Source organism: Electrophorus electricus, chromosome 12 (genome assembly GCF_041902795.1).
Source record: "Electrophorus electricus isolate QZ-2024a chromosome 12, ASM4190279v1, whole genome shotgun sequence".
NCBI classification, from domain to species: Eukaryota; Metazoa; Chordata; class Actinopteri; order Gymnotiformes; family Gymnotidae; genus Electrophorus; species Electrophorus electricus.
Genome location: NC_137508.1, coordinates 16,094,051 through 16,104,722, shown reverse-complemented (window position 1 = coordinate 16,104,722; position 10,672 = coordinate 16,094,051).

The following is a 10,672-nucleotide window of genomic DNA, read 5'->3' as shown; positions in this document are numbered from 1 at the left end:
AAAGATCATGGGGCGGGACTCATACGTCACTGAACTGTAATCCAGTAGAAGTCCAGACACCTTGGAGGGTTTCTTTCAAGCGTTTTCTTTTAATGCAATATTTAAAATAATCTATCAATAATTTTTATGTTTAATGTTTTTATGAAAGTACTTGAAAGACATTGTACTTAGATACACGCCACTGAATGCGTTACCAGTGCGATTTTATTTTACACCAGAAGAGTGCAGTGTTGGGACAAGAAACGTTTGGAAAAGATGCTGACGTCTGCAATCCAGTCCACAGTTGTTGTTCTTAAAAAACTAAAGTATCGCTTTGGATACGAATTAGATGTATATTAGAATAAAAGCAGACTACATTGCATAGGTCAGAACATGAATGGGCGTTAACTGAAGACATGAAATAGCATAGATGGCTGCTTTATGGCGATCTTTTGTTGTTAGATAAATTGAAAAGTAAATTATGAGCAACTCTAGCTTTGCAGCAGACCCGAATTCTACGTTGAAGTCTCCTGAAACAGTAGTGACATTTTACATTTACATTTACGGCATTTAGCAGACGCTCTTATCCAGAGCGACTTACAAAAGTGCTTTGTCATTTACTCAGAATATATCCAAGTACAATAGTAGGTTAGAATTAAACATACGAATGAACTAGAATACAAGGATGAATGCTGATACCTAGAAGTGCAAAATACATATGGTCTATCTTAAACAATGATACGTGCTATAAATAATAAGTGCTAGAGTTTGTTAAAAAGCATAAATAGTACCCTACAATAAGTACTAAATTAGTCAGTCAATAAGGGAGCAGTGTCAGTTGTCCTTTAAATATTCTGCAAATAAATGGGTCTTCAGTCTGTGTTTGAAGACTGCAAGGGACTCTGCTGTCCGGACAGCAAGCGGGAGTTCATTCCACCATCTTGGAGCCAGGACAGAAAATAGTCTCGATGCTTGTCCTCCATGAGACCTGAAGCAAGGTATTTCAAGCCGAGCCGTACTTGAGGTTCGAAGTACTCGAGATACAGATCGGGATTTGACCATTCACCTCATGTATGAAGGGGCTGGTCCATTTTTGGATTTGTAGGCAAGCATCAAATGGTTTCTTCCAGTGGTGGATCAGCCCAGAAGACTGGCAGATTAGCATGCACTGTTTTAGTTTATGTCTGCTCTTAAAACACAATTTCAATAGCCATACAACTAGATAAAGTAATGTAGGTGCATAATGAGAAAGTAAATATCACAAATATATTCTGCAAAGATGTTGGAAAACAAATATGAAAACTGAAATGATCTGAGTAAAAATACATGGTATGAGTCATCAAATTGGCAATGAATCAATGGATATATATTATATCCAGATATATGTCTGAATAAATATTCAGTTACTGCCTAATCCTGGGTCTTTCTGTGTGAAAATGAAGAGTGTGAGTTTTCTGCAATGCTTCTTGACTATATGGAAACATTATGCTCACATGGTTACAGGTGTATCTAGGACAGTGACTACCACATGGACTGATTTATACATATTCTAGTCAGTTATGAATATAAAGCCCAATGATAAGATCAAAAGTTTTCTTAGCCACTTTTTTTTCTTGATCTCTGTGCCTGCTTTTCTTGGTATTTATATTACATTTCTTTATCAACAAGATTGTATCATCCATAGTTAATTTTTAAATTTAGCATTTTGAAATCAAAACATTTCAAAAATATTTAAACTCTCATAAAATGAAAAAAGCATATTTTGTTTCTTTGAAAATGCAAAGTTGTGCAATACCATTTTACAGTTGTTTGTAACTTATTACAGATATCAGTTTCAAATTTGAGAAAATGTAATGTTTATTAAGGACTTGTTATTTCAGAGAAATTCAATCTTTTACGAACCTGTTACTTTCATTTAATGCACCATGGGTGTATTCCAGAAAGCTGGCTAAACAAACTTTACACTTGAAATTGGGTGAATTTACACATACATATTCAGAATTATGGTTCAGATAAAGCTGATTTGAGTCTTAATAACTGAGATTAATTAATATTGAAAAACTAAGTCCTAATAATAGAATTCCCAGCCTGTAAACCCACAAAAATCCCATGTGGAGACCTGTGGACATGTAGGCTGGGTTCTGGAAAAGCTTCCTGTTTTCATACCACTCATAGCACAGATTTTTCTTCCCAGAACATTATAGAAAACATTATAGACACTATAACATTATAAACAAAATATTGCAATTAAAATGTTTCAGAAATCATTTTTCTTCCATGCATAGAATGTTTATCTTGGTTATCAGTATATCCTACAAATTGTTTTCTGAAAGACTGCATTTCAGATTTTCATTCTAAGTGATCAGCGACCCATTAGACCCCCAACAGAAAAGCCCGTCCCCCAGGAACCAAGGTAGTTCCAGACACCAAGACCTTCTGGGGTGGGCTGCAGAGGGCTCTGGCTTGGGCTCTTCTCTCTTAGAGGTGACTACTCAAGCCTCCTGGTGAGTTCCAGGGCTTTCATGCCTGTACAGAGATATCCGGTGTGAAAAAAGCCCCCCACAAGCTCTGGGGAGCACTGCCCCAACACAAGCTAGGACTTGCAACATGCATGTAATAAAAGAAAAAGGAGACTGCTGCTTCTGAAAATGGTCAGTCATGGGTGTAGAACATGCAAAAAGCAAGGAAGCAAACACAAGTCTCTAACTGAAGTTAGAGTATAATAAAGTATATCTTATGTGAAACACTTTAAATTGCTATTGTGTAGGAAAAATGCTATAGAAGTAAAGTAAACTTGCTTTATCTTGCCATAATGAGTGATGCACACAGAAATGCACTGGCAGCCTGGTGAATGTTATCCTTGTCCTGTTGCTATTGCTTGACATAAAACATACCTTAAGCACATGTGCTCATCCTTGCCCTCCTCAGGAATGGCAATTCAGAGTCACCGTGGGATTCATCTCCATGACAGAAAGACATTGACAGAAATACAGGCATAATGGACATTGAGAGGCAGATGTTTGACTAAAAATGGTAATTAGGAGAATTTTAACTCAGTCCAGTAGTGAGAAAAATCTACTGTTGATCTGATTCTACTGTTGATCTGCAAAGATTTGCAAATGAATATTGGTGTGTCAATACACACAAAAGGGACTTTATCATCTTGGTTCAGTAACAGGTATAGAAATTATAGGCATTTACTCCAGCCACTTTCAGTAAAAAACACCTCCTTAAATACATCTGATTGGTAAAATCAGATGGTTTTTGCAACTTTCATATAGTTCAGAATGAATGCTAGTATTTTCATAGCCCTCATAATCTTTAATTGACTTGTTTTTATTATAAATGTAAACTGTATAGTACCATAAATGAAAAACTTTAGCCAAACCTATATCACTGGCTGCATGTGAGCAACAAAAGGGAGAGTATTTTTTTCCAGTGAACTGAACTTTTATGTTAAGTGCTGTGATTTTCTTACTGAACACACATCTTACTTGTAAAACCTAAATCAATTTGTTTCATTGCAAATCATGAGAAGTTAGAAACACATGGCGATTTATGTAGTAAGCTTGAAACAAGTACTTAAAGACACAGCACACTAAAATATCAGCCCTAGCTCATATTTTTATTTGTGAAGTCTGTCAATACTCTCACTGCTGGTTTTGCCTTAGTCTTCTAGTGAATGGCCAATAAACATCATATTTTAGTGAATAAAAAAGAGAGAGCAAAAGAGCAAGCAAGTAATACAAATAGCCAAGGATGATTAAATTCCTAAGGGTGTGCTCTGAGGAGTTGTGAAGCAAGGAAGTTGCTTGTCTCTTGGCACACATTTGGCCTAACACAAGTCTAATGAAATTTGTTTCAACTGATTGTCTCTGGAGTAGCAATCTTGGAAGGTAATCTGGAACAAACAAAGCTGAATACCCCTGCTGTAGCTCACATTATGGACTTAAAACTGGATTAGACAAAGAGACTTCTAATGAACTTCAGTTAGGTTGTGTAGATTTAAACTGCTAATTAGACATCATTGGTACAGCATAAATCAAACACCGAGGGAATCAAAATCTGTATTTTCTTTCCAATTAGGTTAATCTGGCTCTCCTGGGCACCCAGTGTACAACTACATAGTTTGTTCTAAAAATGCTGTAAGCAAAGTCCTTACTTACGATATAAAAGTGCTCTTTGATTTTAATAATCCTATCTAGCTAGCAAGCAAAAGTCAGCCAAATTGTAAGTGTATGTACCAGGCCAAGGCCCCCTCTGGCCACCAGAGGGAGGTCTCGAGTCAGGCACACCACTAATCAGGCTTAACACCCAACAGCTGGGCTAGACCTTATATAAGCCCAGTGACCCAGTCATTCAGTGCTGGGTCTTTGTCAAAGTTCTGAGCCAAGTACTTAGCTGGTAAATTGAGGTATTGAGGTCTGTGACCCATCATGCTACACCTCACTTCTTGTCTGCGAGGGTATTTGCGTTTTTACGGCAGCAGCAGAGCCAGCCCAAATACTGTCCGCCTCACGTTCAGTGCCATTGCTCCCTGCCACTGAGTGCTTTGCTGGTGAGGCAGGAGGTTGTAGGGGGTTCCTCCTTCAGTGCTCACTGGCTTTTGAGCAGCAGTCATCTTGGTTCCCCACAGAGCGAGCAAAGGTGGCGTACATCATCTCCCTTCTGACTGGGTGGGCTCTGGCATGGGCCACCCCAATCTGAGAGCACCAAACTGACGTATGTTCTACTGCAGCAGAATTCACTGCTGCCCTTAAGCACTTTTGACCAGCTAATCACTGGAGGGGAGACGATTTCCCATCTCCTTAATATGTGTCAGGGGAAAAGAGTGGTGGCTAATTATGTAATCGATTTCCACAGTGTTGTGGCCGAGAGTGGATGGAACCTCACAGCGCTGACGGCCGCTCTCCACCAGGGCTTCAGCGAGGAACTTGAAGATGAACTGGCCCACCGTAACACTCCTGCCTCTCTCAATGACCTGATCGATCTGGTCTTGCATATTGACAATCACGTGTGGCAGAGGCGCAGAACATGGGGACCAGAGATCAGTCGAGGCTCTCGCGGAGCTGCATGCACCCTTAGCCCTGATCATGTGCATGACAAGCAGGGGGAGTCCAGACCCCAGCAAATGCAGCTCGGATACACCCATCTTTCCCGATGTTAACGCGATGCTCGGATGTGGGAAGGGAGGTGCCTGTACTGCGGAAGCTTGAGTCATCTCCGCCGAGCTTGTCCTGAGCTCCAGGGAAGAGACAACATCCATCAGGGGAGGGAGGACCTCTAACGGACTCAAACAGTCCTCCCCAAGCTCAGGGGTTGTTCCTCAGCACCACAATGACTTGGGGAACGTCTGAAACATATCTACAGGCATTTGTAGACTCTGGGGCAGTGGGCAACTTTCTCGACACTGGGTTGGCCACTGGAGAAACCCCTACCTATTGCTGCCATTGATGGCCGGTCCCTTGAGCCAGGGGTTGTTAGTCATCAGACCCATCCAGTCATGAGTCAGAGGACACAACAAACACATTGTACTGTTCATTATCCATGCTCCTGACTTGCAACTGATTTTGGGGTGTCCCTGGATTCAGCGACATAATCCTCAGGTAGACTGGCTGATGCGGTTGGTGCTGTTATGGGGTTTGATGTGTCAGACCTCCTGCCTGCAGCCACCCAAACACTGGTCTGGGGCTGTTCGCAATCCCCACGGTCTGGATCTGTCTTGAGTCCTCCAGGAATACTGGGGAAGCATTTAGCAGACAGAAGGCCCAACTACTGCCCTCCCATCGGCCATACGACATGACCATAAACTTCCTCCCGGGCTCCAGTCCCCCTAGAGGCCGCTTGTTCTCCCTTTGGAGGAATATATCCAGGAAGCATTGGACCTAGGATTCATCTAGCCATCTGCTTCCCCGGCTGGTGTGGGGTTTTTTTCTGTCAGGAAGAATACACTACCAGGGCCTAACAAGGTGACTCAAGGACCATTATCCATTGCCCCTCATGACTTCAGCATTTGAGGTGCTGCAACAGGCCTCAATTTTTACCAAATTGAACCTGCACAGTGCCTACAACCTAGTGAGACTCCAAGAGGGAGATGAATGGAAGACGGTGTTCATCACCCCCTCTGGACGCTATGAATACCTGGTTATGCCATTTGGGTTGAAGAATGCGCCTGCTGTCTTCCAGCTGTACATCAACGATGTCCTAAGGGAGGCCCTTGACAAATGTGTTCGTCTACTTGGACGACATCCTAATATAGAGCCAAACGGTAGACGAACATGTCACCCATGTTAGGCGGGTCCTCCAGCTTCAAAGAGAACCACCTCTTTGTCAAGCTGGAGAAGTCAGTGTGCCATGCCCATACCATCTCCTTTTTGGGATTTGTTGTCTCCCACAATTGTGCATGGACCCCACCAAGGTGCAGGCTGTAGAAAACTGGCCTAGACCCACCTCGGTGCGTTTGGTCCAATGCTTACTGGGCTGCACGAATTTTTATCACAGGTTTGTTAAGAACTTTAGCACAGTTGCAGCCCCACTGATCACATTGACCAGGAAGGCGTCAGGTCCACCGAAGCCCAATAGGCGTTTGATAAACTGAAACGTTGTCTGATCAAGGCCCCTATTCTGCAGCTCCCTGGTGCCAAACTTCGATTGGTCATTGAGTTGGACGCATCTGAGATGGGCGTTGGTGCAGTTCTGTCCCAACGGTCTGGAGAGGACAAAAAACTGCATCGCTGTGCCTACTTCTCTCGATGTCTGTCCCCAGCAGAACGGAACTATGACGTGGGCGACCGTGAATTGCTGGCAGTCAAGCTTGTGCTCGAGGAATGGAGGCACTGGCTGGAGGGGGCAAAACATCCCTTCCTTGTCTAGACGGACCACAAAAACCTGGCCTACATACAGCAGGCCAAGTGACTTAATCCGCACCAGGCCAGATGGGGACTGTTCTTTGCCCGGTTTGATTTTACCATATCATGTAAAATATGTTGTTACAACAATTTAAAAGTAAATAAAGCAAGTTATTAAAAAGTACATATGCAACCCATAGTGGAAGATTTTGTTTGGATCCATATTTGGTAGAAACATTTATCAAGTCATAAATGAATCATGGGAACATGCTAAACTTTACCCTGTTCTTTGAGTCATGATCATTGCTGATCAGATTTTTTTAGCCAAGAAAAGAACCTAACTGATATGACTCACACATCAAAGCCAGGCAAATGCTTTACCCTTTTTTTCACTGGAGAGTTACACAATGAGACAGAGTTTTATACTTTTTCATGTTCTGTAGCTTTCATGACATCTTCATGCTTGGCGCTGTGGTCAGGATCAGACTTTACACCTCTGCTCATCCACTAGATCTTGTTGACAGTGCTCAACCAGGGCCACCGCAGTGCAGTGCACCATTGCAGTTATGGCCTGATTTATTCTGATCAGTGAAATAAACTGGGGAAATACAGTTTCTGTAGCTTCTGTTAACATTTGATGAGAGCACAAGACTTCATAATGTATTGAGTAAAATGCTAATTGTGCTCGCACACACAATTTAATAGAAATAGTTATTTTGCAAAGAAATTTTTTGAGTGAGCTCATCCAATACAGCTATTCTACTGAGTTTTCATTCAGTTTTTTTGTATCAAATTATATTATCGTCTTGGACAGATTAATGGAGATGACTGATAGGATTTTAATTATTTTAAAACAAAAATATAGCCTTATTGGTCAACAAGGTATGACTAGTTACTGTTTCCAATAAATAAAATAAGCTTTATCCATCCCTGTTAGCACAGCTACCTCTCACTATTCTGGGTCTGGCAAACTCTTAAGGGAAAAATCAGTTTAGTAATATTAGAATTTCTTGCTTTGTTTCTTCCATGAAACACTTTACATTTACAACCATTACAAATAGAAATTTCTTGATATTTAATTATTGATATTTAATTATATATGAAAAATGTTTATGACTCACTTATTTTGAATCTCAGTTCAGTTCTGATGGAAGGAACAATTTTTTTTTCTGTTTCAGATGGTGCATGCAGGAAACTGCATGCCCAATGCAGATGTAAACACCCTTGAAATTAATGTTAATAAAAGCACTATTCACTAAATATATGTTGTTTGTCTGCTTTTCTATACAGAATATAAGTGAAAGAAAAGAGAAATATAGAGCTTCAAGAGTCATTTTCAAGGTCAATGTATAAATGTCTTAAAATGCATTAATATATGAAAAGTACTTCAAACAATGACAATAAAAAATTACATGAATAGTATAATTGTGGATACAAAGACCATCTTTCCATTTGGGATGGACACCAGCATTGCCCCCCAACCCCTGGAACTACACTGTTTATCAGCTTAAAAGTATGCAACCACAATAATAAAGCTGTAACTAAGCATACAACAAGCATACTCAACAAAATAAAGACAATAAAGACAAAATTAATCAAATAGCCAAAGAAGTCGCTTCAGTGTCTGGCATGAGCAGTAATGTGAAAATAAATGAAAATAACCAAAAAGTGGAAAATAATTTAAAAAAAAAGAAACAAAACCAATGTGGAGACAAAACAGGGGAAGTACAGACTCAAAAAGAGCCACACAGTGTCATTCCCAGCCTGGCCTGCAAATGCCATAGCCCAGCGGCACAAATTCCTCAACCACAGGAGGATGAGAACCACGACAAGAGTGTGGCTCACTCGCGCAGACAAAAGCGGGGTGTCACGGCTAGTCCCTCCTAGCTTCCATGTTCCATGGTTTCCCTGTCTTGTATGTTTTGGTTCCATTCTGTAGTTTCACTTCCTCTGTTCCTCATTTGGTTTTCCACACCTATTCCTCATTTCTAGTGTTGTTAAGTTCATGTATGTTTCTCCTACCACTGCTATGCTGATAAGACTCAATTATTTCTTTCTTTTCCACCCTCTGACACGCAGGTCTCCAGACGTATCTCAGCATGCTTGACTGACATTGCATCATGGATGACAGCCCATCACTTGAAGCTCAACCCCAGTAAAACTGAGCTTTTGTACATCCCAGGTACTTACCATGACCTCACAGTTTCCTTCACAAACTCCCTGGTATCACTATCCGAAGCTGCCTGTAGCCTGGGCATAACTTTGGACAACCAGTTGTCATTCTCAATTCATGTTTCAAATCTGACCCGGTTTTGCAGACTTCTCCTTTGAAACATGCAAAGGATTTGGCCCTTTCTCTCGCAGGAAGCTACCCAGGTGTTTGTGCAGTATCTTGTGATCTCAAAGCTGGACTACTGCAACTCTCTATATGCTGGTCTTCCTCTAAGAGCCATCAAACCTCTACAATTTGTCCAGAATGCAGCAGCACGACTGGTTATCAATCTTCAGAAGTTCACACATTACTCCACTGCTGCACTCCCTTCATAGGCTTCCAGTAGCTGCACACATCAGATTTAAAACCTTGATGCTTGCCTACAAAGCCAAAAATGGACCAGCCCCTTCATACACAAGGTCATTGAATGATCCGTACCTCGAGTACTTCAAACCTCAAGTACGCCCTATGCTACATACATGACCTCTGGTTCAGCTTGAGTGTTTCAAGATGGATTGGGTACAGTCAAGTGCTAGAAGGAGGAAGCAAATCAAGAACTACAATCCAGAACTATTACCTTTGCAAACAAATTCCTAATAAAGTTCCAGTCCCACTACCACATACACATACACTTGTTTTATTTTTCCTTAAGTGGGCTGTTTGCCTTTTGGCCAAAGGGAAAGCATTTGACTGTACTCATAGACAATAATCCAATTATATATACTCCAGCCAAGCAAAAATTAGATAACTGTAGCAGTGGGTTGCTTAGCACCATTAAAGTGTGAATTAAAGTTTGAATGAAGAAATCTCTTACTAGCCTGGTTATACTTCAAGGAACTGTAAACATTCCACCAGACTTACAAGGACAACCAAACTTTCTCATCCCAACATCTCAACATCTTTCATGTTTTCACATGTACATGTTTCTTGTCCCACAGCTTTACAAAGTAAAAAATTTATATTCTAACCTACTCCAATGTATCTTCAAACTAACGTTTGCTTCATTTGATAATTGTCCATTGTTTCATTATTCTCTTCTTTACTTGTTCATTGTTAAGTTGCATTATTTCTCATGTAGCAAAAGCACATAATTTTATGAATTACTGAAAAGGGGCACCACCCTAAAATATAGGGAAAATATGTCAACTAACAATGAAGTACCGAAGGCTTATTACCGTTATATTAGTCTCATTCTTAAATTAGTTCATATTTTGTGCAGTGACCGAATACCATTGCTTCAAATATATTTGCCACGACAACCAACTTGATGCATAATTGGGAAGTTTATTGATCAATGAGTAAACAAGTTTCTGATGTTGTGAAAGGGCTATAGACTACTATGACGGACTTGGCTCAGGCATACAGAATACCTAACGAGTGACAACTGAGTGAGGAAAGAAAGGGGGCGGAAGAGAAAATGAATCAAATAATAATAAACCAACAACAAAAACAATACTGAGATCAGAGGGAGTAACCTTTGCAGAAGCCAGAGAACTGTTTAGCTAGGGCGCTAATTAGAACTAGCCTATACTAGAAGTTAAGGGAGCTGACGCTTAACGTCACTTGCGGAGGGTTGCCTAAAAGAGGAGGAGAATCCTATTCGTATCATTGTATCGACTAACGAAATGAGGAA